At 37.2% G+C, this 16,636-nt stretch overlaps 1 protein-coding gene across 5 annotated transcripts in view; it reads right to left on the bottom strand.

The window, feature by feature from the left end:
• The window catches only part of VCAN (versican), a 109,654-nt gene that overhangs the window by 43,522 nt on the left and 49,496 nt on the right, over nucleotides 1-16,636 (bottom strand). The gene's annotated exons all lie outside the window — the stretch shown is intronic.

The following is a 16,636-nucleotide window of genomic DNA, read 5'->3' as shown; positions in this document are numbered from 1 at the left end:
GCCATACATAAAGGCTCCACGCAGGGAGAGCTCACTGAGAACACCAAGAAGGAAGGAAGGGCCCACCACACTTCACACCTTTGTCCTTCGTGAGAGGTGATCTGGATTGGGTCAGTTACAGTTCTTTTTATTAACATTTCTCCAAGGGAAGTTCAGGAGTCACATCTAAACATCTGAACTAGCACACTTTAAATAACACATATCCTGAGAACACTCTCTTGTAAATTGTAAATTGCTATAAGGTACCAACCACTAAGCTCAATGGACTCTTGTGCTTCCAGAAATACACCAGCCTAATGCCTTGTCTGGGCACCAGGAAGGAGGAAATTCTGGGCCATCACTTTTATCAAAGTGTAATTCAGTTGTCCTAGGAGAGATTTCTGCCAGTGCGACTGTGCTTGTCCCAGTGTCACGGGAGTGCGAAAAGGTACCTGTGCATGCAAGGGCCCGTGAGAGGACAGAGAGCAGCACGGAGGACTGCACAGTATCTCGCTCTCCCACCCCAGGAATACTGTTGCAGAATTAATTTTCAGCCGAGCCCCAATTCATGCCACATACACTCAGGTGAAACCGAGAAGCTTACAGAAAGAATAATTATGACGGAGCCAGCCCTGTCGCCCTTTGGTAGGAAGATTGTTCCTGGAGCAAGAAGCCACTTCTTTCCATGTATGAAAAGATCAACATCAATCATTTACTGAAAAAGTTAGACGAGAAAAAACGGGTCTTGCTTATATTCCTCATGCACCAAAATAAATTCAGAAGTACAGGAACTACCAATAAAAACTCTAAGAAGCTCCTCTATGTTTTTAACTACAGTTTGCATAGAAAACAGAAGACCACAGAACTTTTATGTAACTGGAAGACATATATTATCTACCTTTATCCCTTTCACCCTACTAAAAGCAAAACAAAACAAAACTCTTCTCTGTATCCCATCACATCTTCACTGCGCAATCTCCATAAAATAGCACTTGTATAAGGCTGGGTTATTCTTACCCTAACCATATGTCCTATAACCAAATCTCCCTCTCATTCTACCTCAGACATTCTGCCTTTCAACTACGGAAACAAAGGCTCATGGGTATTCAAATGAATAAAAAATTCTTCTACCATAAGAAAAATGAGATCAACACATAACTCTAGCATATTATGAAAATATAAAATGAAGACAAATGATTTCTGCCACAGATGCTGCAGCAACTCCTAATTGCCAAACAAGAACATGACTAAATGCCTTACTTTTTTCAAAAAATATAATTAGAAGCATAAGTTTGTTCAATATTACATCACCGAAGTTGTTATTGTGCTCTTGCAGTGTCTCATGGTGTGTATGTTTTAGAAGAGGACACTTTTAAAATCTTCAGATAACATCTCTTAATAGTGCTTGCAATGAAGCCCACTGCTTCGCTATGAAAAAAGTGATTATATATGCATATGTATATGAGAATACATTTTAAACACCTTTGTACAAATGAATCTTTTCAAATATCATATCAGCAATTTTATCTAATCACCAAATTAAGTAGTCTCTCATTGCTAATACCATTTTAACATACTCAAGGTAAGCCAGACTCAGGAAAACTATTTTGTACAACTTTATAGCATCTAACTGGAGCTTCAAAAGTATGCCTATCTTCAACTGCTAATATTCTCATTTTACATTCAACCTTTTGCATTAGGTTTCATGAGGTGGAAATAAAACTAGGATTCACATCAAGAAGTATCACATGCATGGACACTAAATTCACACAGAATCTTTCATTTAAATATGGAAAGAATTTTATTTTATTTTATTTATTTTTTTTAAATATGGAAAGAATTTTAAATAAGAAACACAGGTCTGTGTCAAGCATAGAAAGAATCCCCACCACATTTTTTACTGTTTTATAAATAATGAAGGTAAAACTAACCATTCAGCCAAGCTTCTCCAAACAAACATAGGATAAATAAGGAAATGACTGTTTGATAGTGTTTATTTATAAACTCCTAGGCCAGGAACAGGGTAAATAATACTCATCGCCTGCATAGGTTTTTATAGGGTTCTAAATAAATTCCTTACTTTAAAAATTAGTAAAAAAAGAAAAACTGACTTAAACATATCCCATCACCTTCTTAGTGAGTAAAAATGGAGGTCCCATCAGTGAAGGATGTTGGTAGCTCTAAAAATAAGTGGGGTAAAGAAAAGCAGAGAGAGAAAGAGAGAGAGAGACAGAGACACTAAAATGTGTCACTGCATTAACTCTCAGCGTGTCAAAGGAACTGACATGTCATGATGTTCACTTAAGTGTTTTACAAAGGAATGAATAAGTTAAAATAAAATGTTTTCTTTCCCCTAGAATAGAAAACAAAGAAGAACTATAATTGTAAATCAGCAATTTATATCCTAATTTCATTGACTATCAATTCTTATTAAATCTACTTAATTCAATTAATAAAACACCCTGGCATTTACTTTGTTTTTCTAATTTTAGTTCCAATGAACAAAGTGTAACACTGTTTTAGTCCAGTTTCCACTTAGATAATGAACTTCCACATTTCGTATTGCACATGAATCTATGGGGACCTCCCTTAGCACTTCAGACCATCATATCAGAATATTTTACTTAAAGATTCAACTGTTAGATGCAATATATTCAATTTTCTAACCTAAGTAAATATCACAATATTTCTATCACAGCTATACAAACATAGCAGAGTTGGCCTTTGCATCTTGGTTTTTGCACATAAAATTAAATTCACTATCACAACCACGCACGCCACCCAACTGTATTATCTTCCCAGAGGACAACTGACTGCATAAAATGTACTACCTATTATGTGTCAGACTGTATTGCAGATGCTTGAAACTCTGTAGAGACCTAGAACCTCCAAGAATATCTTCCAAGTCTGTTTGTCTGCCTGCCTGCCTCTTTCTCTTTTTCAAACAAACGCTCTTTCCAAGAGGTTAAAAAAATGGCCTGATTACACTCGTTTCTCTTAATTTGAAAAGGAAAATTTGGGGGTGTACATATTGCAAATGTACCAATCATTACATTTAACCTAGGATTCCTTCTTGCACCTGCCTCCCAAGTGTCTGATCTGACTTACGCTCAGAATAGTAGAAAACACAGAAGCATCTTAAGCTGTTTTGTCTTTTGCTTCTCATTATACCATGAAGCTGGTGACCACCAAAGAACTATCAGCACATTACACTAAACAGTGACTGAGAAGAAGAGAGAGATTTTAACATGTGCTCATTTGATCTGTATCACAAAAATGATCTACTAGAGGGGAATTCTTAAACAAAACCGATACAAAATAACAGTTGAAATTATTTTGTTTCCTTTTTCCACAGTCTCACAACTAAGTGATTAATATTCATTGTTTAAGTAAGTTGTGTCAGTTTCCAAATGCTTTCATCAGATTTCTTAATATTGTTTTGAGGGTGAGGGAAATGTTCATTTTCTAGGGCTTTAAACATATTTTTTTCCCACCAACAGATTCTCTACAGATCAATCTACATTTTATTCTGTCAGTGTGGCTAATGTGTTCCCATACTTTAAAAATCTCACAGGGGGTGTGGAGCTCTGAAATCTACCCCGCATGGATGCGCGAGTTCTTTGCCATCATCCTACATTCCTGTTATGGCTACCGGACATCTCACCCAGATTCCCCTTTGCTCCTTTTTATTATTCAGTCTTTAAAATTATTTCTTCATCCCTCTTTCTTGTTACTACCATCACCCACCACCCATGTTATTAGACAGTTATAAGCACTATCATGATTGCAAACCATATAAGTTTCTTTATAGGTTGTGGTGGGGAGACACCTGTGCATTGTAAAAGCAGGTATCTTACTCCAAAATCATGATCTGCTCTAGTTCCTATTAACAGTGCAACCTAATGGAGTAATTAACATTCCCAGCTCTTAGATGAACAAGTCCTTATAAAAGACTCTCTATTTTAGAATTTTATTCTAAGGATAATATAACTTTTATTTGGATTTCAAGAGTCAAACCACAGAACTCTACACAGTGTATGTATAATCTGTTCTATGTTTATACAAATGTATTTTAACAGCTTGACTTGAATATACTAGTTTCACAGTTAATAGAATTTTTAATGGCATTTCACAAACACTTAATTGCTAGCTGGCCTCAAATTATTCACCAAGTATTTTTAAGTACTTCGTGGCAGAATTTTGTGGACATAGCACAATCTTCCAGTCATGCTGTTAGTGGACACAAAACATTGTTGCTAAGATGCATCGGCAGCTGGCTAAGGTTCACATTCTCTTCGGGGAATTTTACAATTTAAGTTTAAGAGCTTTTAATTAAATATAACTATATACCAATTTACTCAGCAGAGATATAGTAGGATCACATTTCTTTAGTAAAATGGATTTCATTTTAATGTGCAACAAAAATAGTTTGTTCCCTTATTTTAAAAATAAAATAGGCAACCATACTGAAGTGGCTGAGCAATACTTACAGAATTTAAATAGAGAAAGTCTGAAGTTCTTTAAGATGTTTATATGTTTTCTGACACTTTATCTATAGGTCCAGGAACCAGACAGAAAAAAAACGCCTCAACTTTCTTCATATTTGATGTGTTCTTAATTTAAAATACAATGCTGGCAGCTCAGGAAGCAAAGAAAATCACCTAATGTAAATTTCTTTTTTTTAAAGATTTTATTTATTTTAGAGAAACAGAAAGTGAGCACAAGCAGGGGGAGGGGCAGAGGGAGAAGGAGAAGCAGGCTCCCAGATGAGCAGGGAGCCCAACATGGGGCTTGATCCGGGGACCCTGGGATTATGACCTGAGCCGCAATCAGATGCTTAATTGTCTGAGCCACCCAGGTGCTTCCAGCTAATAGAAATTTCAATCAGATTGTTTCAGATATCCTAAATCCCCCAGTAGTCTCAAAATTTGAGACACTAAAAATGGTGCTGACTCAATATGCTACAAAAATTGAGGTTGGTAACTGAGGTATAAACACCCTCCCCAAATCTCTTCAGATATGTTTGAACCCTTAATTACCTCAATAACTGAAAATTAAGAGATATTTACATCAATACTCAATCTCCTCAGAGATAAGAGAGACTAATCTGAACGTTGGGAGACCAGCACTGGACTCTGTGACCCATACCTCCCTATTAACTCTGCTAGCTGAGGTTCATGTGGTGCATCTCCCAAGCATGTTACCGTAGACCGGCAGCCTACTCCTGCTGAGTGGGAGCTTGATATTTTTTAATTCATGAATTTTACACCCACAAAGAGTAAAACATGTGTATAAACAACATAAGCGTTTCTGATGACCTCACTTTAAAGAGGCAGACATATTATGAGGATGATAAAAATCATCTCTTTTCCCCAACTTGAGATAATCCCCTAATAATGCTATTCCTTCAAGCGGAAAGAATGTGTTTAGATAGAGTCATCTGGTCTAAGTGTGCTCAAAGAGACATCACCAAGTGTGAGCTCTTCTTACTTACAGAAAAGCCCTAGGGGAGTTTGCAACTTCCAATATTTAAAGAGCACGGGCTTTCCTGGAGAACAATCAAGTAAGTTTGGGACCTTCAAGCATTTCTGAACAATGAGACAAGATCAAGAACTATATGAAAGAGAAGTAAGCCAGGTTATTTAGGTTTCAAAGTTGCTTAAAAATATAACAATAAGAACCAACCATAGGCAGTATATTTATTATCCTTTTCACTTTACTTCTCCAACATTGTGAAAGTCTTTGACATATGATAGATAGATAGATAGATAGATAGATGGATACCAAATATCCTAACACCAGAAAAATGCTTTGGTCAGAATTAAGGATGTAAAGTTTAAGTAAAAGCTTTGAGTAAAGTAAAACAAATGCCTCTCATAAATATGTTTATACTTCTTTTCTAAGACCTCTAAATTATCACTGGTAAGGTAAACTTTACCAGACACCATTTTATTTTTAATTATGTTACTCCTTTCTTTAATAGTCAATAGCAGCTTCTGCTCACCTCCTCTATCTGACTTCTTCAACAGGGCATTTGAACGGTCCCATGATAAATATGTCCCATATTTATCTTCTTCCTTCAGTTCTCTGTTAGAATTCTGTGCTGCCTTGGAGCCCAGCAACTCCATGTCCCCATCTTATTATACTCCTCATTCCTGGCTCAACTTCTGTTCAAGAAGAGCCCTCCGACCCCCAACTTGGAATGCTTCTAAATCCTCCTTTGAACTTGACCTTGCATTTATAAATGATCCAGCTTAAGCCCTCAGTTCTCTAGGACATCTTCTCTAAAACTCCTCAGCCCAAACTGGTTTTATCTTTGATTTGTATGCCACAGGACTTAGGTCATATCATTTCTTATGTATAGATTCCTTAGCTGTGTTTGTATTTTTGTCTTACTGTCCATTCTAAATTCTGTATTCTGTAATTAAATTGCATGGAGAGATCCATTAAACATGAATGACCTTCATACTCTTGCCACTCAACCCCTCTTTGAGAATTTTGTTGGCAGAATGTCTGCTCAGTTTTTTATCATCAAGAAGGAAAACGTTAACATTCTATTACAGTTTGATACCTCCTTTGAAAGATGTGAATTTTGGGCTGAAGAAATTGCTGTCCTTTGATTGCAGTAGCAGATCAAATTCTGAGATACCTAAAGAATCATACTGATAATGCAAACAGTAAAGACTCTTCTGTATATAAAAATCCAGATAATCTAAATGGGAAGACATGGTTTCAAAAAAAAAAAAATTTTTTTTTTAATCATTCACCTTCTTTCCAAATCCAGTATTCCATATAGGCTTATATCAGCGTGGTAATCACCATTTTTCTTAATGTAAATGTATAATGAACAAAGTCACTTCGGTAGTAGAGTCAAAAGAATCCCTAAGCCAGGGGCACCTGGGTGGCTCAGTGGGTTAAAGCTCCTGCTTTTGGCTCGGGTCATGATCCCAGGGTTCTGGGCTCTCTGCTCAGTGGGGAGCCTGCTCCCCCCCCCATAAATAAATAATAATAAGAAGAAAATAAAATCTTAAAAAAAAAAAAGAATCCCTAAGCCATAACCATATGTATTTTCTTATAGTTTCCATGTTGATATAGAGAAGGTAACATGGATACAGCAAAGTGAGGTATGCAGTCTGGGTAATTCAAGATGTATTTTCCACCCCTTACCATTACTTCTAATTCAATTACAATTATTCAGGAAATTTTTTTTTAATTTTATTTATTTATTTGTCAGAGAGAGTGAGCACAGGCAGACAGAGTGGCAGGCAGAGGCAGAGGGAGAAGCAGGCTCCCCGCTGAGCAAGGAGCCCAATGTGGGACTCGATCCCAGGATGCTGGGATCATGACCTGAGCCGAAGGCAGCCCCTTAACCAACTGAGCCACCCAGGCGTCCCTGCTGGAAACTTTTTTTTAAAAAACATGTATTTTAGGGGCACCTGGTGGCTCAGTGGGTTAAAGCCTCTGCCTTTGACTCAGGTCATGATCCCAGAGTCCTGGGATCGAGCCCAGCATCGGGCTCTCTACTCAGCAGGAAGCCTGCTTCCCTTCCTCTCTCTCCGCCTGCCTCTCTACCTACTTGTGATCTTTCTCTATCTGTCAAATAAATAAAATTTTTTTAAAAAATTGGAAAAAAACCCCACATATATATTTTAATGATATTTGATTCTGTTTTCTTCCTTACTTAAAGATGCCAACATTCATTTTAACACTTATGACAAAATCTACCTTTCCCAAAACGTGATCAAAGAACACCATTTCACTCAAAGGAGACTGAATCAGACATATTCTTTTTCTCCTTAAAACTGGTCAAGTATAGCTTAACTGGCAGAAGCTTAAAGCATCCCCTTCTGCAGGACTGCCTACTTCAGCCAACTGTCTGCACGTCAGAAAGCCTTTACTTTACTGATGCTCAACACTCACTGTGTATCAAAATCACGCTTTAAAAAATACAGATATCTAGTAATGAAAAATAAATGAAGGAAATTTAAGAAAAGAAAATAACCAAAAGTACAAATGTCTGAGCCCTCCCACTAGAAATCCAAATTCAAGTTGTCTGTGAGGGATGGAGACATGGGCATTTTTACTTAGAGGCTCCCGGGTCATTCTAATAGTCAGCAAGGGTTGAGAAGTGGTGTTGGCAATATTTATGCACTTGGCCATTTCCTGGTGTTTCTCAAACCCCCGTGCTTAGAATGGCGTCACTTTTGGTTAGCTGCCTGGTGCCTGGTTAATGTAGCTCTGGGCCCTCCCAGGCAAGCAGAGTGGTTGCTCAGTAAGGGAATGAGTGCCCAGAGTTTCCTGTGAAGCAAAATCTAAAGATGCTTCTTCTATTAATTTATTTTGTATCATGTCTAGTTTTCTCTTTTTACTAAAACAAGCAAATAGTCTTTATTATATGCTTTTGCTTACTAATTATTTAAAGTTGCCTTCCCTGTTAAGCAATAGATTGCATTATCTTTTCTCCAGCCGCACAATAGCTTGACTGAATGACTTTACTTCCACACCTCCAATTATTTCCTGGAAGTGAGTGTGAAGAGATGGGAAGAGAATGTTTCATCTGCAGACAGTACAATGGCTTCCCTACAGAGCAGAGTAAGGTGAGTGCGCAGCATAGTGAAAAATGCGAACTATAGTATATTCTGTTATACTCTACAGAAATATACCTTAATATATTTCCTTTTCCTTTTTCAACCTAAGAAAACCAAAACCTTCAGAAACCTACTCTTTGCAGCACATGGCCAAAGCAACTAAATCACCCTGTGAGAAACCAAGAAGACTACAGGACAAAGCCAAAAGATGAAGCCACCAGAAGCCGGTCAATTATGCACGTGTGCAAGCACATCTGGACATAATATCATGACACAATAGGTCAAATTTTTACAGACACAGATGCTGAAATATAACTAAACTTTCCCTCTCACTCTAGAGAGTCTTCCTTTCATACTTACACTTTAAGTTATTTATGGAGAAATACTTTGTCCACTATTACAATAATTCCAACAAGTATTTAGAAGGCCTATCATAATTTATTTTCCTCCCAAGAGTCAAATCATTCTTTTTATGACAATTACAGCCTTCTTACCAATAGACAGGTGTTTTCCTCCTGATCTGTACTCAAAAAGTCTAAATACCCACATACCTCTCCAAGGAACACCATTTTTAATACAATAAAACAGGCTCTTAGTTGTTCATATGATGCTCTGGGATGAAAGACTATTTTACATTTTCTATCACCTCAGTTATGGTGTTAACAATTCAAAGCACTTTGATACAAATGAAAAAATATATACAACAGTTTTCACCAAAACACATCCCCAATCCCTACCTCTTGGCCAATGCCCCCTTCTTGGAATCATTCGACCAATGAAGCAGCTGAATAGGCAACTCTTCTCAGACCTGACTGACCCCCCTCACTGAGGTGTAATGTCACACATTCTGTAAACTGATGCAAATAGGCAATGCCTTATTAAAAACATACAATTTTCAGCTTTACGTCATAAAAATGAAACACCAGAGAGCATTTCTTTTTCCTTTTCTTTTATCCCTTTTGCTCCTTTCACGATGCACGTCTCTCCCCTTGGCTTCATCCCTTCCCTCAGAAATGTTCTGAACACTGTCTGGGCCCATGAATACATTTTTTATTCATTGCACAAATGAATGATCTAAGAGCTATTAAGAAAGAAGAATGTAATCCCTGTGTAGAGAACTGAGGGTTTCCTTGACAACAACAAAAAGACAGCAGGGAATGCCCATGCATTCCATGAATATGCAAGAAGAGACTAGGCCTAGTACCTGGAAAAAATTTATAAAGAATTTGTGAAAAGACCTTTTGCTTTGGAAAAAAAAAAATTAAATGGGTGGTTATCAAAATCATAAGCCCAACTCTCACACATGAAGAAATAGCAGGAAGCTAATAAATTCTACATATAGGTGCTGTAGAATCAATACTACATTTAAATTTTAAATAAGGGTTGCAGCTGCCTCTGATTTGCACCCAAAATGGCATCACCCTAGACAAACACAATTCATAGAGGATTAAAATTTTAACAAGCTCTTACAGTCACAGGAATACTACAGTAAGTTATATTTGGCTCCCTATGAATCGAAATCTGAAATTTTTAAGATAATTTAATTTTTTTTACCTTTTTCCAGTACAAAACAATCTGTAAGTGTCCCTACACGTAGAAGTCCAGAATAAAATAACTGCTAACGCAGAGAGGGTATTAATTTGTACTCCGTAGTCCCCATGTGCCGGGCACTACACGGAGTGCTTTGTTGTCACAGGAATATTTGTGTGATGTGCCTACCACAGTGACCGACAAGCCCTCGAAGAGATCTCTTCCTCCTCTAAGAAACCTGGTGAGTTTGTGGTATTATTATACATTTTAAATGTTATAACAACTGAGACCTCCTGAGATAAAGCAATCTTTAAGACCAAACAGATGGAAATCACAATGCTGACAATGAACTCAGGCCTGTTTCCAAAGGCTCCTTCCAGGACGTCAACTACCTCTGCCATCGATCTTATGGGGCGAACTGACCACCCATCCACATTCATTCAGAGAATCACAGAATGGGCTTCAAGAATCTAGTTCTAGTGGAGAATCTTATGTGTGGTCATTACTTGACTACTTGTTGAATAAATGAGAAAACATCTATCTGTGTATTTTGTGTATAGGTGTGTATACATGTATGTGTGTGTACATATACATACGTGATCATCTTGTCTCATGGTCCCTGCGATTTGGAAAAAAGAGTATGTGTCAAAGTTTAGGAAACATTCCTTCTACACAGTAATAGCCATTAGGAGGTCTAATTTACTGGCAAAAAAATTCTGACGGTGAACCTAAGAAATTTCTGGGTCCACACTGCAGATAAGCCAAGGAGAGACTGACTCCAGACTCACCAACTTCTAGCCCTTGCTTCTGTAATACTACTGAATTAAGATAGCGTAAACCTTTAGCTCACCTTTTAGAGTACACAGCCCGCTCTTTAAAAAGCAGTTCCATGCCATTTAACTTTACAAGTTATAAGTGTAACTCTGAACCATGATACTTCATGGGAATATATTTTGAAAAGTTAAACATACTTAACCTACAGGAGATGCTGTATTTGTCAAAAAGCACGAATCACTGAAACACAGGAAAGTCTTATGAGAGCACTCCCTCCTGAAGAAGTTGGCTGAATATTTGGTGTTCACCCACCTGCACAGGTTTCTAGGTGAACACTAAGAAGGCATTCATCTTCTGGAGTGGGCCGTGCCCCTCTGTTATCCAAGTGTGATTTAGAAAAAAGCCTGATTATGCTTGTGGCTCCTTAGCTCCACTGATGAGTCTCTGCTGGGCAGCAAGAGGCTGGCTAATAACTGGCTTCCAGTCATTTGTTTTTGATCTTCCTCTCCAACAAGGACTAGCTGAAGTTTCTCCCTTCTCATAAAATAGTCTCTGGCTTCCTGTCTTCATTGATTACTTCCTTCGCGGATCTCAACTGCCATTTATAGTTGGTATCATGTTACCTAGTGTGTAACTGTATTTTTCTGTACTGTAATTATACCTGATTGTGTTAATGCTGGCTTCCCAGAATGCGTTTAAAGTCCTTGGGAGCAGAGCCTATGGTTTATGTTTATTTTGTGTCTCTTTTAATATCTGTCAAAGGACTAGGAATGCTGTAGCTTTAACTAAAGATAAATCTTGCTTGACCGTGCTCTGCTGGAAGACAGTGTGTGCCTTTCTCTGAGTTCATTGCCAGTGACAGCTAAGTGGCATTTGTCTTTAGATAATGTCGCACCTCCGTAGTAGTTTTGAGAACTCCTAAGTTGTAACTGCAAATGCTATTTTCAGAAAGAAGAAGCTCATTTTAGGAAGATAACAAAGGTCTTTTTAGCTATCTATGGGACATGTCTTTTATTAAACTTCAACCTGTGAAGAAACAATTTCGGTTTCTTCAATTTTTCCTTGAGGTGAGTGGGTTGGTTAATCAAACATTCATAGAGCATTTTAAAAATTGAGGGTCTATTGTGTGCTTGTGTATGTGTGTCTACATGTGAGTGGTGTGCATATTATGTGTGACACAAACAAAATACTACATTTAGAAGGACTTTTTAGAAAGGTAACCTTTGATCTGCAATACAGGGTTAAACTCACTAATCATTTATAAACATTAGGGTCAATTTTTTTCTTCAAAGTGTAGAAACAAAGGGAAAATATAGCCTCTTCCCTTTTCATTTTATTTGACTAATGGAAGAGGAACTTAATCCTTTTCCAGATTTCAGGCAGTAAAGGAGGGATGGGAGAAGCCATCCTAATTCCCTGCAGAAAGAAATGTGCTTCTCTGTCAGGGAGCCACAGCGGAAGCCCAGCAAAAAGAACCACTCATGTGTGCAAGCACCAGCCCCAACCAATTTCAGGGGTGTGCTCCAAAATTCTACTGGGAAGAAGCAGCCCAGACCCAGGCCTACCAATTTCAGGGTGCCGTTCTCTTGACACAGCAGATATCTGAACAGCATACGTTGTCCCCCATATTAGCAGCAAACTAAACCTAACACATGCCTCCATTCGCCCACTGGCAATACTTTCCCTAGTTGTCTCACAACCGATCTCCAAAGCTTAAACATGAAAACAGATGTAAATTGTGCCCTGAAAGTATCAAGCTCTGCAAGCTTCATGATGACTGAGCTCTGCACATGCATGTGATATTCTGAAATGTAACTATGTACTACCTTGATGACACATAGGCATCAATGAGATTGAAAGTAGATTTGCAGGTGCCTGGGTGACTCAGTAGGTTAAGTGTCTGCCTTGGGCCCAGGTCATGATCCCAGGGTCCTGGGATGGAGCCCTGCATAGGGTCCCTGCTAAGCAGGGAGCCTGCTTCTCTCTCTCCCTTTGCCTGCCCCTCCCCTTGCTTGTGCCCATGCTCTCTCTCTCTCGCTCTTTCAAATAAGTAAATAACATCTTTGGGGGAAAAAAACAAACAAACCCTAGATTTGCCTAGTTTGCTTAATAAAGCATCATACAAAGTTATTCAAAGGTAAATATCAATGGATGCGTATGATGATAGTGAGATAAAGTATTGATAATCAGACCAATTTAAAAAATGCTTTTACATTAAAAAGATCAGTTCATTCAAGAATGAATAATTGCTGATGATTGCTTTTGAATTAGCTAGATGACAGTATTCTTTTTCTAGCCGTGGTCTGAGGTACTTATTATTTTAGAAACTACCACAAGTTAAGAGAGAAGTCCCAAGAAATTGGGGGTCCTGATCTCCTTTTGCAAACGTCAACCAGAACAATGCAGCATTGCTGGTATAGTGGTGAGTATAGCTGCCTGTCAGATATTAACCAGGGGAGCCACTTTTTATCTCCTCAAGATGTTAGGTTTTGTTTGAAGAAAGGAATCTGTTCCTATAATTAAAAAATTTTAAAGTAATTTTTCTACATAATCCATTCTATCAAAATGAAAAATGTGTGATTTTGAAAAATTATATGAAGCAATCTCATATAAACATTGCCTTTTAAAAAACGCAATGAGATAAATACTGCCATTTTGCCAGGTGTCTATTTCCTGTTCTCAGAACCAACGCCCTTATTCTTCATTCTCTCCCCAATGCCTTCAGCTTTATGTACATTTCTCCAAAGTACAAACAAAAATGCAGGAAGAATTAATCATATAAGTGTTATTTCTCAATGATATAAGCAATAAGGTGCCATAATTTTCGATACAGAAACTGAGCAAAATGAATTCTAAGATAGAGGCCAAAATTATTTCTCAACATCTCATTAATCTCTAATATCATTATATTAATAATTTCATCAATATTTTAATATCTGTATCATTTTAGTTTAGTATTGGCTTTACACCTGCCCTGCACTTAGATATAAATTATAAACTAGCAAAAACCAATGTTTGATGAAACAAATAACATCGAGCTGGCCTGACAAATAATATGGAATATATATGAACTCATTAAAAAAAACTAATAAACCATCTATTTTAAGGTTATAACTATGAGCATTTGCATAATAATGTTTGAATTTAATATCTGTACATTTCCAAATAATTCTTTGGTTTAATGATAACAGCACACCAGTTTTTAAAGACATTCACAGTTCTGTCACACTAATGTGACATTTTTGATGATTTAGAGGAGCGTTCTTTAAAAAAAAAAAAAAACAGAATTGAAGAAACTATTCCCACACCACTAAATCCTGTAGACTTCATATGTGTTCACAAAGAAAGCCTTTCAATAATTTTTCAAAATGCAGGTGTGCAAATTACTCCTGAAGTAGACAGGAGTCATGTTTTCAGTATCCCCTGAACCACTGTTAAACACACCCCATAGCATTTTTCAGCTCATAAAACTTTTATGAGCTGAAAAGTTCCTTCAGATTTTTTTTTTTTTTACTGCTAACTACAGTTGCCCTCCAGCAACAGTACCTTAAGTTGCTATTAAGATCCATTTCAGCAAATATAACATAAACGTTTCTTGAGTAGCATGTTTCGTTTCATGATAGTTAAAAAAAAAAAAAGTCAAGATTTATGAGACTTGCTGAGCATAGCAAAAACTTATGAATGCCTCGGTGTAGTGTAGCATGGGTGGCATTTTTGCTTGCTTGGATATACAGTATATGTAGAGGTCGGTTCTATGTTTGTGAATAGATTTATACAAGTTCATACGTGAACCAAGGATTTTCCAATCTGGAAAAATGTGCCTTGACACATAAAGAAGTTGGTTTCCAGGCACATATATATTTTTCCTTATTAATGTACACCTGCCTTAGAACCCATTAATTTAACATCTGCTTTAACGTTTTCCCTTGCCAAAGTTCAAGATGCTTGAAAAATTAAATTTATCATAGAAAACAAGTAAAATTTGTAAAAGTAAGCAGCTGGTTCTGAGTAAACCTCATTGTCTTGTCAAGAAATAATCAGCGCTTTTAGTCTTCAGAAGAATGACATATATAAAACATACAAAAATGACAGATGAAAGAGAGAGACAGAGAAATGAGGGAGGGATCTAGATAGATACAGGCTCTATACCAACGCACCCCACCATACACACATTGGAATCTGGTCCTGATGGGGGTATCCGACAATTCCCTTTCCACAGAGTTTTCTGACCTACTGTTATCAACACTGAAGAAAAGCTGGTTTGGAAGCAAATCATGATCCCATGTTTTAAACGTGGAAGAAGGAGGAGGACATACCTAGGCATGTTTCTCAGACCCAGTTGAACTAAGTTAACAGCTCCAATATAAACACACACCTTTGTATGAATGGGTTCTGGATCAGGTGACTCAGACCCTCCATTCAAGTCACCATTTACCAACTTAGATTTTTTTTTTTTTTCTGATGACTGTCAATGCTTCCAGGGAGATCAAGTAGCACATCTTCTATTTTATAATTTGATCACCTTAACCTTATCACACAGTTTCCCATTTTAAGAGATTTTAAATGCAGACTAGTTTTTACTGTTTTCTCTACTATTTGAATCAATTTAGTATCTACACGAACTTGAGAGTCATCTAAATTGGGAAAAACTTCTGCAGTCATTCACTCAAGCATTTTTTAACAATTCTAAAATTAAGTCCTAGCAGTAATTCCCTTTCACTTTGGCTTTTTGTTTTTCATAGTAATATTATCTTGTCACTTTTCCAACCCTACTAACATCAGTCCTCATTTCCACTACTTGTCAACTCATCTTCTCCCTCTGATCCCAGTTTCAAGAGGTGGAAAAGGAAGGTAAGAGACAGGAGACATGATACAGTTTCCAAGAAACGCCTTCATTAGCAGGACAGTATTGTCCAATCCTGGTCTCTTTCAACCATATGAGAAAGTGGAGATTAACAGTAATACTCTGGGAATGTATTTCCTTCTATTTGTTGCTCCGCAAGAGCTTTTACACGAGCACATTCTGGATACCAGAAGCATGAAGTTTCCACCTACAACACTGGAAGCCAGCAGACATGACAACAGAGTTACCTGTTTGTTTCCAACAGGTGCACTCCTGAACACTCTAATGAGGAGAGCGACACTCTTAAGAAAATGACACCCCTAAAGGAATATCCCAACAACAAGAAAGAAAATGTGGTGCTTAAAAAAAAGAAAGAAAGAAAAAAAAAAATTCTTCTAGTCCAACCTCTTAAACCCCAGTCAAGGAAAAAAATAACTATTCATTCTTTCAATTCACATATTCAAACTAGAATATAGCAACTTCACTAAAATCAGTGATCTCAACTTCTAAATTAAAAAGATACAAACCTGAATTGATCTATTAAACTGTATTCACTATGTGTCCTCAGCTCAGCTTACCAAAGTCAAAGATGGTGTGGTTTGACCTTTAGGAAGGAATAAGTTATGTTCGATAATGAAAATTGCAAATATTATTCAACGTTAAGCAGCAGTTTTTAAGAATTTTTGCCCGAGAGAAAAATAAAATATTTGAGTAGAATATAAGGCAATCGCAAAAATTCCTAGAGATGAAAACAATTAAATCATAAAATAAATAGCATCAACAGCCTGGTTTTTAGGGAACAGAGGTAAAGCTGACGTACCCATATCTGAAATTATATGTGACACAATGAACTACAGCATTTTTTTTTTTTTTTTTAGGACTGAGCTAGGGCGCATTTGTTCTAAACATGTAAAGCCTCATT

Source organism: Mustela lutreola, chromosome 5 (assembly GCF_030435805.1).
Source record: "Mustela lutreola isolate mMusLut2 chromosome 5, mMusLut2.pri, whole genome shotgun sequence".
NCBI lineage: Eukaryota > Metazoa > Chordata > Mammalia > Carnivora > Mustelidae > Mustela > Mustela lutreola.
The sequence above is the reverse complement of the archived record's forward strand: the minus strand, read 5'-3'. Positions and strand labels throughout refer to the sequence as shown.